The sequence below is a fragment of the Mus pahari genome, chromosome 7 (assembly GCF_900095145.1).
Source record: "Mus pahari chromosome 7, PAHARI_EIJ_v1.1, whole genome shotgun sequence".
NCBI classification, from domain to species: Eukaryota; Metazoa; Chordata; class Mammalia; order Rodentia; family Muridae; genus Mus; species Mus pahari.
Window position 1 is genome coordinate 94056256 of NC_034596.1, and position 19957 is coordinate 94076212.

The 19957-nt window shown below is 46.3% G+C and overlaps 1 protein-coding gene across 2 annotated transcripts in view; it reads right to left on the reverse strand.

Annotated features, from left to right (window-relative positions):
* The window catches only part of Foxn3 (forkhead box N3), a 374947-nt gene extending 366641 nt beyond the window's left edge, over positions 1-8306 (reverse strand). For both annotated transcript variants that reach the window (XM_029540799.1, XM_029540798.1), the window contains exon 1: positions 8164-8306. The gene's annotated coding sequence lies outside the window, so the exon portion shown is untranslated. The remainder of the gene's footprint in view (positions 1-8163) is intronic.
* Positions 8307-19957: the final 11651 nt, after the last annotated feature.

Here is a 19957-nt window from a genome sequence, read left to right on the forward strand (position 1 = left end):
AAAAAAAAAAAAAAAAAAAAAAAAGAGCCACATTTTGAAAGAGTTTCACTTAAAAGGTTGGTATGAGTTCCAGAGCAGGTAGCACATTGTTTGCAAGGGATTGGGCACAGTTGGTGGTATGCAGTAGGTGTCTAATTAATGTTCTCTGAATTTGTGGATGATCCATTTCCCTACATTTACATACATCTTTAGCACCTTCCTCAACCGATCCCTTGAAGTGATTTCGTATTTGTGAAATATACAAACTCATACCTGTGACACAGAAATACACTCCATCCGGTGTGGATTACTTATTGGACCCATTCAAGAGAACCTGAGAGCCAGGAACACACATTCCTGAATCTCTCAGATTGCCGGTTCTAACCATCCAGCCACAAGTATTCAGATACCCAGAAAACCATCAAATAAAAAAGCAATTACAGAGCTGCTGTTGTATTTGCACACGTGAGCTTGTTGAGCTGTTCCTACTTGTAAAGCTGGATATTGCCAGGAAATCTGTTTAAGGTAGGAATGCCACCAGCGGCCAGGCTGGGTAGACTATCGAGGGACTCAGGGAAAGCCAACACAGTGGACAGGATCGTGTGCTTACCAAGGATGGCTGAAGACAATCCAAAAGATGAACATGAAGAAGTAAAACTTACCCACAAGGGACCTAAGAGGCCCCACCCATCACTTATGGTTGGGCGTAGACGTGAACATGAAAGTCAACAGGCAAAATCCCATTTCTTTTTCTTTTTTTCTTTTTTTTCTTTTTTTTTGTTTTGTTTTGTTTTTCGAGACAGGGTTTCTCTGTGTAGCCCTGGCTGTCCTGGAATTCACTCTGTAGACCAGACTGGCCTTGAACTCAGAAATCCACCTGCCTCTGCCTCCCGAGTGCTGGGATTAAAGGCGTGCGCCACCACGCCTGGCATTTTGGATTTGTTTTGTTTTGTTTTGTTTTGTTTTGTTTTTTTCCAAAATCCCATTTCTTCCCAGAGTCACCAAGAGTCTTCACCATTCTCTGCTCCCATTTTTCTAGGAAGGAGACTCCATTTCATCTGTGGAAGGCAGTGCTACCACTCCCAGGCAGAAATCCATCAGATTGCTTGTACGTGGTCAGTGAGTGGCCAAGGCTGTAGTTCAGGAACTGAAGGTGAGAACAAGCTGGTTCTTAGAGAATTTGTGGCTCTAGGAATGTTCTTGCCTCTGTTTCCTCAGTTATTAGTTATTGACATCAACACTAGGTTATTACAAGACTCAAAATGAAGTAAGGCAGCAAATAGGAGCCAGTGAAACAAACCCCTTCTCAGGACAATGTCATTCTTCTGTCATCCAATATGGCCAACGTTGCCTAGAGAAAGCTGTTGTTTCTTGAGAGACCGTTCTACATGCTAATAAAGTCCCAAGAAATGACACAATGGTTTCATCTCAGAGATGGTTATTAACTCATCAGTAGTGTTTAGCTGATCTCATTTTAAAGTCTATACAACTATTTATTTATTTTGTTTTGAGTTTCTCTGTGTAGCCCCAGCTATCCTAGAATTTACTCTATAGACCAGGGTGGCCTTGAACTCAGAGATCCACCTGCCTCTGCCTCCCAAGTGCTGAGGTTAAAGGTGTGTGCCACCACTACCACCACCTACACAACTATTAAGTTTGTTAAATCAGAACATTTCAAGGCACAAAGAGACCTTTCTGGGTTTCCAAATCGACCTTGAATGGCATGCTAAAACCCCTCTCCCAAGCAGAGCTTGCTCACTCCAGATCTTTGCTTCTGTACTGGGCCCATACTGGCCCACACTTAGAGAAGCCCTTCAGGGACAGCCACAGCAGCCTCCTGGTAACAGGTGGGCATCCTTCCATTAACAAAGCAAGCCCTTAGTTTGAGTACGTAGTTCATTTGATAGAGTGTTTGCCCGCTATGCACAAAAACCTGGGCTCATTCCCCTCACCACACAAAGCGAGCATGAGTGTACATATCTGTAACCAAGCAGGAAGGTCAGGAGTTCAAGGCCATCCTTGACCTCATAGCAAGTTCCAGGCCATCAGAGGATACATCAGGCCCTGTCTTAAAACCAAAGTGACAAAACAATCAAAACCAAACACAAGTCCCAAGATTATTGAGATGTAGCGCCCCACTCCAAAGCAGAATGGCTCTGTCAGGTGGAATGGGCTCAGAAGGTTCCCTGGCTTGCTAGGGCTCGAAGCACTCCTTCCTTGAAAGGCTGGCGGGAGGAGGCAGGAGGAGGCCTTAAACAGCCTACCCATGAAAAGCTTTATTCAGCGCAATTCAATAACTGAAAGTTACCCACAATCATTTCCATCCACTACTGCGACCGACAATTTTGTGCTCTCTACTAGTTTCATCTTTTAGAGGAAATGCTTTCTTTAAAAAAAAAAAAAAATGGTTGGAAGCTCTGTAGCTTCCTCCAACACTGATTATTTTAATCATGATCTCCAGCCCCATGCAGACAGTGGGAGCCGGGCAAGCACAATACAAGGAACGGAGAAGGGAGAGTAGACTCCCCAGCTGTGCGACCTCTGGAGGATCAGTGCCAGGGGATTGGCTGTGTCTTTCAGAACAATCTAACCCCCAACAGCTTGCTGGGGTCTCTGCTGCCATCTCCATGCTTCTGCCTCAGTTCATGGACGTGTGGAAATCAAGGTAAGGCTGGAGAGATGGCTCAGTAGGTGCCAAAGCTGTCAAAAAGTCAGAAACCAACCTCCAGAACCCACCCTGTGCTAGAACCCGGCCTCCACACGCACAGCTGCCCTTACATCACACACACCAACAATGATATAATAACAAAGAAGAAAGAAAAGCATTTAAATGCTAGGTAGAAGAGGACTCCCCTGTCCAGCACACCTAAAAATCCCCACTACCAGTTGCATCTGGAACACAGGGGGGACCTGAGCAGAATCTACATATAATCTACACTGTTTCAGGATATTCTCATAGTACAAGAGGTAACTGAGTCTATTTGATGATAATTCAAATATCATCTGTGTGTTATCACCTTATGACACACGTGAATCCTCCAAGCCAATGTACACAGCTCAGCAGAGCTTGCCTTCCTAGATGTCGCTCTATGAGCTATCTCCATCCCTGACAGAACCACACCGACAGAGACTGAATCCAAGCCTCCCAGCTCGTTGACAGTGGACCACCTCGGTCATGCCCACATGCCATTCCTATAACTTACAAAGGAGGCCTGCATTTTTACACCCCTAAAAAAGACTTTGCCCCTCTCTCATTAGAATGAGCCTGGGACTTTTTCATGCACTGATTGGGTCAGATCTTTCTCTGGGTTCCCAGTAGTTTCTCAGGATGTGTGGTGAGACATAACGGATTGTTACCTTTCCCCTCCCCCTCTCTCTGAGAACAAGGGTCCTCTGAAATTGCCCAGGCAAAAGTTCTTTGTAGCTGAGCTGGCACAGAGCCCTGAAGGCAGTTCCCTCTGGCTTCCTTAGGAGAATATTTGGGGCATTTAAAAAGCAGTGGGCTTGCAACTATGTTGGCAGAGTTCTGAGTTCTAGTGCTAGCCCCAGGTGCTGCCTGGAGGGCAGTCACCACCTCTGGGCTCCTGGTTCCGCTAGAGTAGCTAGCTCTTCTTTGATTCCATTCAGATATCAGGATCTTGCTTAAGATTCTACTTGGTGCTAACCATAAAACAAAAACGATGCTTAAGAAAACGTGTGTGGGGGCCATTCCAATAGCTGGTTCTGTCATGGGGGATCTATGTACTTACAGCTTATAAAGAGGCTTGCCCTTTCTCCCACCCCTGCAGGATATGGAACATTCATGAATTGAAGCAATTAAACACGTGATTATCCAACGTTAAAATAGTAAAATAAATAATGATTTTGAATAGTAGATGCTTTCAAAGTTGTCTCTCAAGCGCCTTTTTACAAACCCGCGCCTACCTTGTGCTTCCAGCTACCAGCAAGGTTGGCACATACCTGAAATATGTTCTTTATGAATTTTCCCCCCTCAGAAGCAAGCAGAGAAGGACAGTCCTACCCCTCCTTCTCTCTCTCCTTCCCTTCTTCCCTCCTTTGGCATTTGGTTGGTATTCTGAAACTACTGTTGAAAATTTGGCACAGCCATCAAAACAATGCCAGCTTGAATGATTCTGTCGGTGACTTTCTGACAACTGGGAATGAGCTAGGACTTCATTGAGCACCTTGCTCATTTGTATTGGTGAACGAAGCTGTACCTGACAGCGTAAGGATTAATTCTTCCAATTCTAAAGTCAAAATAGAAATTCACGGAAGCGCCAGCGATTTGAAGCGGGCTCATCGTTCCTACACTTAACTCATGGTCACTTCCTTTGAACTGAGCAAACTCTGGGGCAGGCTGGAGCGAGTCAAGGTAGATTCTGGAAACTAACAAGTCTCATTCACTTCCTTCAGTTTGTAAAAACAAGCAACTGTCAGGTTTCCTGCCAATGGCGGTTTGCCGTACTTACAGATAAGTTCTCAACAGGAAATCCTTTGCTGAGAGGGACCAGTTATGCCATCAAGTCCCGGAGCACCAAATATTTGATAACGTGGGATCATGAACTACACCCGTAATCGGATCATGGACACTACATGGCTCTAAGCTATTTGCTACACCATCAATATAGGATATTAAATAAGCATTAAAACATATTTAGGAGTTCTTTCATCTCTCCCCCCCTCCTTGAGGCAATCAGTTGAGGAAAACAAGGGAGATGTGATATTCTTTTAGAAGGACCAAACTGCAATTTAAATAAAATTTAAAACCTTTTTAAGAAAAAGGTCCAGAGCAGTGCTAAATATACCACATATGGAGAGAAGTTATTTTAAACACAAATATAAAGACCTTAAAATTAAGGAGTCTGGCAGGGTGGAGTTGGTGTACACCTTTAATCTCAGCACTTAGAAGACAGAAGCAGGTGGATCTCTGTGAGTTTGAGGCCAGCCTGCTCTAAAGAGTGACTTCCAGGAGAGACAGGGTTACACAGAGGAATCCTGCCTTGAAAACTTGATAAATAAATAAATAAATAAATAAATATTTAAAGAGGGGTGCTAGAGAGATGGCTCAGTAGTTAAGAGGTCTCTTCCAGAGGGCCTGCATTTGGATCCCAGCACCTACATGAGAGGGCTTACAACAGTCTGTAACTTCAGCTCCAAGGGCAGCTGGTATGTGTCTATACCCACATGCAGATACATACACCTATGCATAATTAATAATAATAAATACTAAAAAAACTCTTACCCTTTAAAGATTGCCATTGATACAATGGGTCAAATTCTAGCCAATGTGTTGTTGATTGTTATATCGACAAGTTTTACTGAAGCACCTAAAGTCAAAATTTAGGAGAGGTATGCTTGGTTATTCTCTGCTTAGCAAAATGAATGAAAAGGGAGGGGATGATTAAAACTTCTCTCCTTGATATTCCTCACTGTGAATAAGATATAGCTGATATGTGTGCTAACAGCTTGGGGGACTGACCCCCTAAAGTAGCCTCAAACAACAACAACAACAAAACCGAAAACACCGCTCTCCATTCACAGGAGAGGAAATGCCTCTAAATCAACTGAGCAGTCGAATTTGCAGTCTGGAAACGGTCCTCACTCCACTTAGGAGCACCTCCTCCCACTGCTCAGTCACCAAGAACACCCTGCCCTTTGCTCCCCTGAGCACCAGACAGCCCAAGAGAACCTGTCCAAAACCCCAGAGACCTTTATGATCAAACACCTCAGCTCTACCTGGAACTGGTGTGCAAGCATGGAAACACTTCATTACGCCTTTGCCAAATGACCCTTCCTCCACTGGCAGCATTCTGGTCTCTAAGTCTGTAAAAAGGACTTTTGTTCTAACAGGACACACACACCTCTAGTAGCAGACACATAGTTCTACAATTAATGGCTCAAATGTATTTTTTGCAGCCTTCCTCTTGCTCAACTCAGAGGATGCAAAATGCTAAGTAAGCATGAACACTCACCCTGGCTTTCAGGCTCTTTCCTGAACTATTTTCAATAAAAATACAGTTATGAAATCCAGAGGGCTGCGTTTTTTGGTTGTTGTTGTAAAATGACCTTGGTTTGACAGGCATGGTCTCAGGTTTCAACAGATGTTGTGGGAAAGCTAACAGAAGCCAGCCAAGTTCTCCAAGCATCTGTGATGACATTTAAAAGTTTTTTTTTTTTTTTTTTTTTTTCTTTCTTTCTTAAGTGGTCATGGTAGTGAATGTATGTGGGGTGGGGGTGGGGTGGGGTTACACTTCTCAGTTTCTATGACAACCATGTCTCCATTCCTGGGTTACTAGATACCATCTACTTCCTGTGTCTAAATATTTAAACCAATCAGAAAAGTGTTTATACGGTTAACAACTTCTGGGACCCAGCTTCTTTAATGAGGCACTTTAAGGCTCAAATGAAGATGTCCAGAGGCTGCAGGCTGTCTTATAGAGAGCCCACTTCATCCCCTATCTCTAATTCCTCCTTCTGTGGTAAAAGACCCCCCCCCCGCCCCTTCTTGGATGTGAATGTACTCTCTCAAAGCAGACGCCACAATTTCTTGCAACAGTCTGCAAGCTGATCTGATTGCTTGCTCCTCATTGTCTGTTTTCCCCTTCACTGTCTAAAGACTTAGATTTAGCACGAGAAACATGCTAATTCACAAGGCACTTAAATTATCAAAGTAATGATACAGTTAAGCTTCCATCTGTTGGTGTTGCTATTTAAATGCTCAGATGAAAAAAAATTACGAAAAATTAATTCCAAGTTGAGCAACTTTGCATTCTACAACTTACGAAGAGAAATCACTGTGAAGCCCCACATCTATCAGTGCGAGCTAGAAGCTGACATCTGCAAAGAAATTTGTCACCAAAATGGCCTACTTTATCTGGATAGAAACAACAACACAAAATTAAAGATAAAGACACCCAGAGCGAGCCAGATGCACCCAGATCAAAAGAGAAACCACGCAGGAACCCATGTACAAGCCGGCAGATCTGAAATTAAGACTAGGTTTTAAAAGAAGGCTTCGGGTGACTGTTTTCCTAAGTCCCCATCAGACTGACCAATCAGTGTGAGAGTTAGAGCGGGCTCCAGACATTCGTGCAGTCTTCAGGGCTCTCTGCACCCTCAGAGCTGCTCCCCCTGGCTAAGGCAGAGCTGGAGATCAATGGAAAAAACAGGGAACAAAAGGGAAATACTGATGTCTTCCTCAGCTCCGAGAACCATCCCCATTTTCCTCAATGAGCCGGGAGTACCCAGCCTACAACAGCGCCACGGGGAGCTTCCACCAGCCCGGTCCAGTCCTTTCCGGGCTGGCAGTTTCGCCTTCGCCTTCGCAATCCTGTGTCCCAACGCTAGCACAACCTGGTGACGGAAGGCTCCCGGAGCCCAACCAATTGAAACTAATAAATTAAATAAATTAATAACCCCCACGATTAAAAGCTCCCAAGAAAGACCGCGTTCCCCTTTCCCAAATGTCATTCCCAGATTATAAACAAAGCATGAAAAAATAATCTCCCGGGCTAGGAATCTGGGTTTTTCGCCTCAAAGCAACGTTTTTCTCCAAAAACAGAAACACTCCTGCTTCCTTCAATGGACATTCTGGTTTGTCCATGTCACGCTGGGATATGCAGCTCCGGTATTTGAAAAAGAGGTTTAAACTGCCAATAGACACTCTGTTTATAATTGATAGCAAAACAGTTACGACAGCGATGCTGTAACTCTGCCCCAGCCAAACTCCACATTTAACACGTTAGTTCCTTGAAAATACAAGTCATGCCTGAGGACCCTCCAAAGCCGCCTCCCTCTGAAATCATTAACGGAATTACATCAATTATTCGGTAATTTTTATAAATATCCATTGTCTGCGAATTTTTAAAATAAAAATATAAAACCAGCTATCTACAAATTCCAGAAAAAAACTTTTCTTTCTTTTCTTTCTTTCTTTTTTAAATGAACTTACTTTTGAGACAAAAACTAATGAAAATAACCAACTCGCCATCCCTGGATCTTTCCCATTCTGGGCTGCACGCTATAAATCAATCCAAAACTAGGAGCACAGATGGGGGCGGACACCTTAAGATAAAAAGCCAAGGGTGCCCCCCAAAATGGGCAGCCTGGGCAGCGAGGCTCGGGGTGACAATGCTAACCCGGGCAGAGGCTCGCTAGGCAGCCAGCGAGCCGCATTTTCCTTACCTTCGATCGCCTGCCCCCCAGCTGCTTCTCGCGGCCGCATTGGGGGGCTGCGGCGGCGCTGGACTCGCGGGGGGCCCCGCCGCCGGCTCGCGCCGTCTCCCAGCCGAGCTGCACCGACCGCGGCCGGAACACCCGGCTCCAGCGCCCGGCGCCTGCCCGGGGTCGGCGGCTCGGCTCCCACCCGGGCCCGGAGTCCTGCTGGGTCCTAGCGCTCGCCGCCCGGGCCGCGGCCCGCTCTGCAGCCTGCACGTACTGCGGGGCGGCCGGGGAGGGGGAGCCCCGGGAAAGCACGAGCGGGAAAGCCGAGCCGCCGTGGGTGCGGAGAAAGCGGAGCTCAGTGCCAAAGCCTGGGTGTGCAAAGAAAGGCGCTGGCTCCAGCCGAATTCCCAGAAGGCAGATGCTAGAATCTGCAGCCCGGGCGGAAAGCACAAGCGTGGCCCCGAGGGTTGCTCCGTGCACCTGTGGTGTCGAGTGCGCTCACAGAAGGTAAGAGACATCGCGGGATCCTCAGAGATTTCACAATATCAGGGAGAAACAAAAAAGTGGACAATTTGTGCGCTTGAAACCAGTTTCCCCCCAATTTGTCCCCGTTAGGAGTTTTTTTGGGTTTTTTGGTTTTTTTGTTTTTTTTTTTTTCATTTTGCTTTCTCTAGCTTTATAATTTGTGTTTTAAATAACAAAGCCCCATATGGCTCACCACGTAGTCATCTGATTATCAAAAGACCTCCAAAATTACATCAAAATATGCACCCATGTATCTCCTAAGAAATCAACTAGAGAGAATTAATGGTGGCATATGGTGTGCCTCGTAGAGAAAACTTAATTACAAATTAAAACAAATGCGAAAATTCCCAAATCCCATAAACCAAAAGTAAATTATGATCCTGGATTGATTCACAAATCAGCTCGTGCGCCATTTGGAGGACTGTAAAAATTCTACGTTTCTTTCTGAACCAGAGTGTTACCTTGCAAGAGTTCACTAAACCAAGGGCTCCCAGCCCCACCCCTCCCCAACCCCACCTCCACCCCATCTTCCACCCTCCTGGCTCTCTACTGTGGCCTAACTGGAAGGTCACTGAAATCTTGCAGGTTCTCCTTTAAGAAGACAATTCCATTAGCCCCTAATTCATGATAACAGTGCTTTAGTTGGGGGAACCTGTTTGAAAGGCTTGGCAACCGAAAGGAAAGGATTCCTACAGTCATAAGTTAGAAGATCACAGTTCAGTCAGACTGCTAATAGCAACAACCACCAATGCTGTGGTTTACACCAAAAAGAAAACTAAAACCGTGGCTTCTGACTTCTATTTTGAGAGCAGAAAATGTCCCTTTGAGAAGTGCTGTGGCCTCTCCCTTCCAGTGATGGCTAGCTAAATGTGATAGAAGATTTTTAAACATAAACTGAGTATCACAGCTGACTCTTTCCACACCTAGTGTTGTAACATGGTAGTCTTCGCCCATCTTCAAAGTACTTCACACCTCCAAAGGAGACAGTGGACGGTCAGGAAAGGACTGGTCTAAAGCCACCCAGCTGGTGACCAGTGCGGGTGGAACCTCAGCCTCAGGTCTCCCCCACCCCACCCCCACCCCTTGCAGCAAGCTCTGGTCCTCAGAACATACCATCTGTCCCCCTCCTACCTGTCTGCAAGCACTGTGGGAAGGCAGGTAGGTTTTCAGCATCCTTCTGTCTTACCTGCAGCAGAGCCCCAGTCTACAGCATGTGGCCACGTGTTAGTCTCTGCTGAGAAATGTTGCTGGCAGGACCTGGACTGTTTGGATTTCTCTTCTGGGGCTTTCAGCTCCAGGCTGAGTGCCTCAGTCACCCAGGTACACTGTTGTTGTTGTTGTTTGTGTTTTGTTCAGTGTCAGAGACACTATTGATGCCGCTTTATACACACTGGGTATGTGTCTGCAGTAGAAACTGATGACTTCCTAGTATCCCCTCTGAGAGGTTTTATAAGCCCCAAAGTCAAGGATCTTAGATATAAGGTGAGCCCTGACTGAGCCCCAGAGTGTCCCTGAGCCGACCCTAGCAGCCCATGGCATCTGATGGCTCTTTGGGGAGTCACTACTCAGCTCTCCTGCACCCGTGGGAAACTCAGCAGCCGGATCTGTGTGTGGCCTTCCACTTCCTCCTCCTCTCTGCCAAAACCAAGTGTCACTTCTCATGATGTGTTCCAACCTGTTGCTAGCCAGGTGAAGGGCTGAATGACATTGAACCCCACAGACAGAAACTTTGTAAAGTGAGTGCAGCTATTGAAGAAGGAGCCAGTCAGGGAGCGGGTAGAGGAGGTGTATGTGTCTCCCTGGGGAATTGCTTGGAAGAACTTGTGTAAAATTCACCTGATGGATTTGTCTGATCTCTTCGTGGAAACGCTAAAGACTTTATAGTCATACCATACCTTAAAATGGTGTGTGAACGGTAGGATCCAGGTAACCTTAGCACCTACAGGGAGGGAACCTGGAGATACCACAAAGCAGCCCGTTACTAAGCAGGCTCAAGGCTGGAGTCCATCATTCATTTGTTCTCAAATTCACTCATTCCTCCAATTGTGACTGGATCAAGCATTAGGCAAGGTATTACTCTAGGCTGTGGGAATGGAAATGAAATCATCCCAGCTTGCCTCTCTGCTGCTGTGATAAAACACTGGCCAGATGCAGCCTGCGGAAGAGTTTATTTCATCTTACAATTCCCAGGTCATAATCCATCACTGAGAGAAGTCGAATAGGAACCTGGAGGCAAGAACTGAAGCCGAGACCACAGAGGAACACTATTTACTGACTTGCTTCTCCTCTGACTTGCTCAGTTGCACACACACACATACACACATATATGCATATAATATATATATACACATATATATATACACAAATATATGCATATACATATGTGTATACACACATATATAATATATTATATATATATATATATATATATATATATATATATATATACACACACACACACACATACAGCCAGACTTACCTGCTCAGGGATGGCATTGCCCATGCAATGGGTATTATGGACCCTCCCACATCAACCAGCTAAAAAGAAAAATGCCCCCACAGATCTGGCCACAGAGCATTCGAATGGAGGCAGTTCTTCAACTGAGGCCCCCTCTTCCCGGGTGACTCTGGTTTGTGTGGAGTTAACAAAAACTAATTGGCACGAATGTCCTTAAAGCAAACAACAGTAGTGGCCACGCTGCTGCAGTTGAGTTATGTCCTTGCTGCCCTACCCTGAGTGCCAACTGTGCCTGCCTTGGGGGGACAGTTGTCTTCTGAACCATTCTTTTGTTTTGTTTTGTTTTTTTTTTGTTTGTTTTTTTTGTTTGTTTGTTTTTTGTTTTTTGAGACAGGGTTTCTCTGTGTATCTCTGACTGTCCTGGAACTCACTTTGTAGACCAGGCTGGCCTCGAACTCAGAAATCCNCCTGCCTCTGCCTCCCGAGTGCTGGGATTAAAGGCGTGCGCCACCTTCTGAGCCATTCTTAAGCACATTCTCTTCTGAGTTGCTGAGGCTGCCTTTGCCCATTCAGGTGTCAAAGTCTCCCTGGCAGGTTGACTGCTGGCTAGGAATGACCCAGAAAGGAAAATGAAGGATAACAGGAAGAGGCAGGCCAGAGAATGTCATTGTTCCTTCTTTCCGATGGCACCATATGCTGGACTGCCCCTCGTTGGTTCTACTGGGTAACCTCGGGGCCTGAGCCCAATAAACTCAGCCACTGCCCTTGATCACCCTGGGGATGCTGTTAGGTTTCTGCTGGGATTCATCCCTAAGTAACTTTGCCATGGTGCACAGAAGAATGGAGAGAGGGAAGTCCATTGGAGGGAACACCCCAAGCCATGGAGGGTCAGAAAAGGGAGGCTAGTCTAAGTGAGACACTGTCACTTGAGGAATTGATTTAAACCTTGAGCTTGGCTGCCTTGATCTTTGAAGGTGATTGTGGTCTCCACATGGCCAAGCCTCTATGTCCCGTAAGCTCTTGCCCAGTGTCCCTTCTCCAGTGTCTCTTGCTTCTTCCTCTGCTCTTCCCTCTGTTTGAACTGACCACTTTCTAAGACTTTTGATCTACGATCTTTATAACCCTCTGTCTCCCCCACACATAGAAGCAGGAGTTCCACAGTGCCAGGAAGCATTGTTATTTTTTTTTACTTCCCACTGAGATTTGTCGAGAACCTAAGAGAACATGTCTCTCATCCCAGCACAGGGACGGCCAAGGCAGCAGAACAGTTGAGAGTTGAAGCCAGCCTTGGCTACAGAGTGAGGCCCTGTCTTTTTAAAAAGATTTATTTACTTATTTTATGTGCATGAGTGCATCATTGCTTTCTTCAGACACACCAGAAGAGGGCATCAGATCCCATTACAGATGGTTGTGACCCATCTGTGGCTACTGGGAATTGAACTCAGGACCTCTGGAAGAGCTGCCGGTGCTCTTAACCGCTGAGCCATCTCTCCAGCCCCGAGACCCTATCTTGAAACAAAAACAAAACAAAACAGTACGATATATAGTACGTGCTCTTTTTTTTTTTTTTTTTTAATGAGGGACTGGGGATGTAACATAGTAGGTACGGTGCTTGCCCAGTGTGCAAGAGACCCCAGTTAGATTCCCAGCATCACACAAACTGGTTATGATGTCACTTACCTGTGATCCTAGCAGGAGGTGGAGGGCGGAAGGTTAGAAATTCAAGGTCATCCTAGGCTGTATAGTCAAGACCCTGGGTCAAAAAGAAAAGAAGGTGTTTGCTTAGTTCAGGCTTCTCTGTAGGAGGAGCCTGTAGGAGAGAGAGGAAGCAGGAAGCGGCCTATGATTGGCCTCATGCTCTAGCAAGGGTGGGATCGTTTTTCCAGCTGCAGGTAGTTTCTGCAATTGTGTGACATTTGTAATTCTGGGGACTTTTCAGGGGTTATATAAATGCTAGGGCCCTGAGAGGCATGAAGTGGGTTGTGGGCGGTTGTTTGGTGTTGGTGGAGGTTTGTTAAGTAGTTGTGCACAGAAGAAAAAAAGAAGAAACAATAAGAAGAAATTGGATACCCTGGTGACAAAGATCAAACTTGCCCAAGGGAACTCAGTGCCCCAATCAGCAGGAAGTAGTCTAACGACCCCCCACTTTACTCAGATCTCTTTCCTCTCTCCCCTGTATCCTTTTTTTCTCTCCTATCTAGTGTTAGGGAATTGAAGGGGTGGGGAAAAGGTAGAGAAGGGTGGAAGAAAGAAGGACCCACAAAGTAGCCAAAGACCGGGCTCCAGAAGGAAGGGAGGCAGGGAAGGTTGGTTGAGATTTATTATAATAATTTAGCTATGCCAGATGGGTGTGGCACCTTTAATCCCAGCATCTGAGAGGCAGAGACAGATGAACTCCGTGAGTTCAAAGACTCTACATAGTGAGGCACTGTCTTAAAACAAGACAGAATTTGCTTATTCGACTATGGAGGCTGATCTTTCCTAAGCTCCGCATTAGCACACTGCAGACCCAGCAGGACTAATGGCATGGTTCTAGTGTGATTATCAGCAGGATCAAGACCCGGAAGAGTCCATGTTTTGGGGCAAATTCAGAGGCAGGAAAAAAATGAATGTCCCAGCTTAAGGGACCCGGATTGAGAGGGCCATTTCTCAGGAGAAGACCTGCCCGCACTATTTATTATGGCTTTCGCCAGTTGGATGAGGCCCACCCACATTGTGGAGGGTGATCAGATTTTCTCAGACTAACAGTTCCAGGATAATCTCACCCCAAAACATCCTCACAAACACACTCAGAACAGTGTGAGTAGGTATGAGGCCACTCTGTAGCTCAGGACAGCTGACATACAAAATGGATGTCACAATGTTGCAAAGGATGCAGGCCTCACTCTTGGACCCTGTGGGAGACGATTTTAGATCTGTCTTCCTTTACATGACAGAAGATGAGGTGCCTTACTGGAGATACCATGATACTAGTTCAGATGTTTATATGAAGGAATTCATTATTGGTGGCTTCAGAGGACCCTCTGGAGACCCATGAGTGACATCAAACAGTAAGATCTGGTCAGAGTTGAGGTATGTGGAGGAGAACAGCCTGAGTTACTGTAGTAATTCATGGATGGGCATCACAGGGTCTCTTGGCCATTTAAATTGCTCAGGTAGAGAAGCTGTAAATGGGCCTCTTTCTGGGGATGGGGTGATATGTGTGTGTGTTGTGTGTGTGTGTGTGTGTGTGTGTGTGTGTGTCTCAATCCACTTAGTAGGTCTTCCAGATGTTGAGAGAATAGGCATTTTATGGTATAGCCACAGACCTGGTCTTGGTATGAGTCCCACTTTGAGGCTATCAGAACCCTCTAGAAAGCAAATCTCCTTACCTTGACCTCCAAACTGTAGAGTGCTGGCAGCAGCCACATCCTCAGATTGTAGATGGTGGAGGTCGATAACAACCCAGCTATTAGTCCAAGCAGGACACTGAATGAAGCATGATAAAGACCCATCATAAACTCTGGGTTACCCTTTTTTGCCAACTCCATCATCATCAACAGTTTGGTTCCTGTATATATAGCCACTGTTTATGCTCACAGGCTTCTGCATTGGCACTCTCTGTTCCGGATGCTCTCTGTAGATATTGGTAGGAATCGGGTGATAACGGAAGAAAGAGTTGCCACTTGCTTCGAGTTGTACCAAGGTGCCACTTGACATCACCCGATGGAGTCACAGCCTCAACATCCCCTATGAGAATGATAGCCTCCCCGTTTTGCTAACACACTCAGGAGACAGGGCAACAGCGTGGGTCCTGGACCTCATTATTTCCACCCACCATTTTAAAGAGACTCGTTGCCTCCTACGGGTGACGGGACTGCCGCTGTGCCTCCTGTCAAGAGGAAAGCTGTGACTCATTCGTCTCTTTGATGTTTCTATGTGCATCTCTTCATGGCCCCCGAAATGTCGGAATTTGCGCTTGTCTTGCTTTGACAGGAGAGGTGGATGAGCGTTGTCTCGGCTCCTCCGCTGTAGAGTTGACTCATGAAAATGGCCATGTATCTTCACTCAGGCTCTTCCGCTCCAGTTCGGATCCCTAAAGAATTATTTCTCCTGAGTAGAGCTGCCTTGTAAGCCTTGAGAGGAAGGCATGGGGCCAAATTCTGCCAAAAAACAGTCCAAGTTGGCATGGGGCCAGCCAGTTGGCTGCTGCGCTGAGTCCTCTCCCAGCCTCTCCAGGCCCCCCTCCGGTTCCCTTTTACAGCTGTCTGGCCTCAGGTAATCACGGGCACTCTGCGGGTCCCTGGCTCTTTTCATTCCCGTGTTTCAGATCACTTTACACACATTAATTAAGCCTTAAAACACTCAGGAGAGGAAAGCCAAATGCAGCGGGAATGTTTGCAACATGCGCCTCCATGTTCTGGCTGAAGAGCAGGATAGCCCTGTCCTCGCCACACCCTACCCCGCCCTGCCCTCACCCCGCCAAGCTCCGACCTCATTCAGGTGGAAAGTGGGGTCTTCTGTGTACCCCGCATAGTTGAAACCCCTTCTACCTGCCTCAGAAAACTCCTTATTCATTATTGACTCAGGATAATCATCCACCCAATTGAGGTTACCTGCTATAGATGATGCATATGACCTTTGGAAGTAGAGTTTTGGGCAGATCTGGCTCGATGTCTTCTCATACACGGAATGAATGCCCCCAGTTGGAACCCTGTACAAGAGTGCAGGGAGACCTTGGGCTAAGAAAGGCCTTAGGAAAGGCTGGAGAGGTGGCTCAGTGGTTAAGAGCACTGACTGCTCTTCCAGAGGTCCTGAGTTCAAATCCCAGCAACCACTTGGTGGCTCACAACCATCTGCAATGAGATCTGACACCTTCTTCTGGAGCAGCTACAGTGTACATATTTATAATAATAAATTATACAATTTAAGCATGTATAATAATAAATAAGAAAGGCCTTAGGCCTTAATTCTTTAGGGATCCGTATGCACATGCACAGAGAAATTAGGGGTAGAGATCGGGAGTGAGAAACCTTGGGAGATAGGAAAAGACCCTAATCCAGGTCTGGCCCTTGAAGAGAGCTGTCTTGCAAAGACACTGTTTGGCATCCCAGGCAGGGCTGACTATATCATCGCTAACACCCAGTCCCACCCCCCCCCCTTGATTTTTGGGAAGGAGAAAACATTTGACCCTGAATTCAGCATAGAAAAATGCTAGATATTATGGCCTTCCTGAGCCGTCTTGTACATAATCCCATTCAGTCTGAATTAGTAGTTATGCTACCAAAGTGTTCGACCTTGTAGCTTGAATTGATGTTGGTGTCTCTCATTGAGATGAAATGTTAGGAAATCTAAATGAAGTCTGCAGTTTAGTTAATGGTTTGCACCAACCGCTAATCCTTGGTTTAGATTAATTTATGGCTATTTGAGCCGTGAACATTATAGGAAGATGGGTGTGCGAAATGCAGGGGCTGTGTTTTGGTAGGTAATAATAATCTTATTGTGAGCGCCTCAAAATTGGTAATGATACCCACATTTTTAGTGTACTACTTTAAAATACCTCTATGGCTTCCAAGAAAATAATAAATGCCAAGCCTTTTGTTACCAAAATAAGAGACAATTTATGATAGCTCCAGCTGTTCTGACCACCAAGGAAAATGCATCGAGTTCCCTGTGTCTGCAAAGTGCCATGTTGTACATTAAAATACCAAACATTATCGTCAGGAGAAAGCCATTGCTTGTGTGGCAGGCCTTTTAAGGTAGCAGTTTGTATGTAAGGTATTTGATAACGTCACCGTTTCGGCCCCCAGTGCGTTCCTTATTTCACAGAAAATGGATGGCTCACTATCCATGCTGCTCCAAGCCTTCCCCTTTATCCCCTTTGGAAGCAACTAGGAAGAGCTAGCTGTCCTGAGCAATAGCGCTATAGAATACACTGCTTGCCTCTCCTGAGTGTTGGGCTTGCAACATTCACAGTGAAATGCCAACGGAGACCGCAGGATTTGCATACATTATTTCCTCATTTCTTTTAGGGCATGCAAATTATGATGTCATGTGGGGAGGGGGGTCAAGAAGAGCTCTGCATCTGGTGGGTGGTAAGGCTGTAAAGAACCCCACCATCCGTGACACAGAGCGTGTGAATATAATATAACCACATTCCAGTGGGTTCAGTAGAAGCAGCAGAGCTCGAGAAAGTGAGCCCTGTGTTAAAAGTTATCCAGCTCTGCAGTCAATCCCAGTCCCCTGGAAACACCTCGAGGCAGATCAGCAAGGGCATCCATGACCAGAGAGAGGTGGGTGGTTATGACTGAGGGCACTGTGCTGAGTCTTGCTTCTCCAGAAGGTGACAATATAGTCCCTCTCCAGTGTGAAAATGACATCTCTTACTTCTGGGGTTGCCCAAGATGTACCCTCTTCCTGTGCTTGGGGAATCCCCAATATCGGGAGGGCAGACTGACTGAACTGTCTGGTTTTGTGTTGTCAACTTGACACAGGCTGGAGTTATCACAGAGAAAGGAGCTTCAGCTGAGGAAATGCCTCCACAAGATCCAGCTGTAAGGCATTTTCTCAATTAGTGATAAAGAGGGGAGGGCCCACTGTGGTGGTGCCATCTCTGGGCTGGTAGTCTTGATGTAAAGAACACACGGTCTCAGAAGGCATTTTTCCCGATGCTGTAAAAGCTGCCAGCTGCCTCAGCCCTGAACCCACTGTGGCTACATTCCCCCGAGGCTGCACATGGGTTCGATAAGAAAGCAAACTGAGCAAGCCAGGGGAAGCAAGCCAGTGAGTAACACCCCTCCATGGCCTGGCCTGCTGGAGTTCCAGTCCTGACTTCCGTTGGCGATGAACAGCAGTGAGGAAGTGTAAGCTGAATAAACCCTTTCCTCCCCAACTTGCTTCTTGGTCATGTTTTGTGCAGAAACCCTGACTAAGACACTGACTTTTTACTAAAAATCTGAAATGCTCCAGACCATCTCACCTCTCTTGGCCTTGAGGGAAAAATGCAGAGCCCAGGTCCTCCGAGGAGCTAGTGATTGAAGAGCAGGGATGGGCAATGCTTGTGATGATTATTTCCAACCATTTCACAGAGCCAAGGCTGGCCTCAAAGTCCCTATTGGCCAAAGATAACCTTGAACTTCTGATTCTCCATCCTCCACTCCCAAGTGCTAGGATGATAGTCTAGCTTGGGTGGTTCATTTTGAGTATCTGCTCGACTGGGGAAGGAACTCATCAATTCTCAGCCTTTGGGCTTTGTTCAAATGTGAAGAAATACCTAGGGCATTGGTGGGCACCAGATGCTTTGGGTGAGGGCATTTCCAGAGAGGGTTAAGCCTACCCTTCAATGAGCTGTTGTCCCAGCCTGAGTAAAAATGGGGAAAGGAGGAAGCCAATTGAGAGCTACCATTCCTTTCTCTCTTTCCCGGTCCTCCCATTATGCACACAACCTCCCAGCGTCTGGGGACCTCCTCTGCCACGTGGAGTGTATGTAACCCTTCCCTCCCTTAAGTTGCTTCATCGGGTATTTGGTCATAGTTAACAAGAACGGGCACTAATATGCTCAGTTGAGCAGCCTGCAGTGTGACGGAAGTTCACTGTTGGTGTCCACAGCTGGACCGTAGCCTGACCTCTTTCCAGCACGGCTCCAAGCCTTCCTCAGAGTACAGTTCCCCATCTCTCATAAAGATTCACATGAGCCAATCACCACAATGTAAAGAAATGCCCTCTGCAGTCAGACTCAGTTTCTCTCATTATTCTAGCATCAGTGATGGGGCCACACACATCCCCAGCTCCTCTGGAATAACCCACAGACAGCACGGGGCCATCTGTAACTACAAAATGAGCTTGCACTACTTTACCTTGGTCACTGACCCATCTGAGACAAGAGCAAGTTTGACCTCTGGGCCTGCTCTGAGTAGGTGCGTGTGGCCTCTTCTATGATATTAAAGAAGCAATGCAGGAGGGACTTGGCCAAAGGAAGATTCAGCAGCGGTGACCACACTGGGCAGAACAGAAAGACTCCCATAGTTACAGAGAATAGTCACTGGCTCCGTGGTTTTATAAAGAAGAAACAGCGCAGACTTCAGTCGAGCTTTATTCACCACCACCACCACCCCCCTCATGTAGAAATCCCTTCCCATTGTGGCAAGCGAGCGCTTATAATTCACCCATTGACTCTTCCCTTGACACTGAACTTGACAATGAGAAACTTTCAATGTGAAGCAGATCTTGTTTCAAAGAGCAAAGAGCTCTTCTTTCAAAGATTCCTTCAAAGGTTGAGAAAACATGAACCTTCGAATCTTCCTTGATTAAAAACAAAAAAACAAAACAAAAAAAACCAAACAAACAAAAAAAACCAATCCTGGAAAATCCTGGAATGCAGATTTTCATATTCTACCAGCAAGTTAAACTCAGAAATGGATTTTTTTTTTTTTTTTTTTACAAAACAAAGAAGTGAAGATAACACTAATCCTCTTCATTATACCCACGTTAGCAGCCATGAACATAGGCCCAGGAGCAAATGCCTGTGCTATCAAATGAAAGCAGGTTGGAGAGAAGAGCACTGGAGCACAGGTTCCAAAGAAAGGCTGTGGGTATTCTGAATTCCTCTGCTCCCCATTGTGCAGAGCCTGTGGCTTGTGGAGAAGAGTGGCCACACCCCAGGCAGAATTAAGAGTGCCCCACCCCTATCGCTACCCCACCCCGGTTCCACCTTAGGCCCTCCCTTGTCTTCCCCTGAATTCTTTTGAGAACTGAGAAGAAAACTTGCTCTCAGTAACGAATCCAGTTGTCAGATGTGTGGGGCAGAGAGTGGAGTGCAACGCTCCAGCAGGACCAGTTTCGCTGACGAAGCAC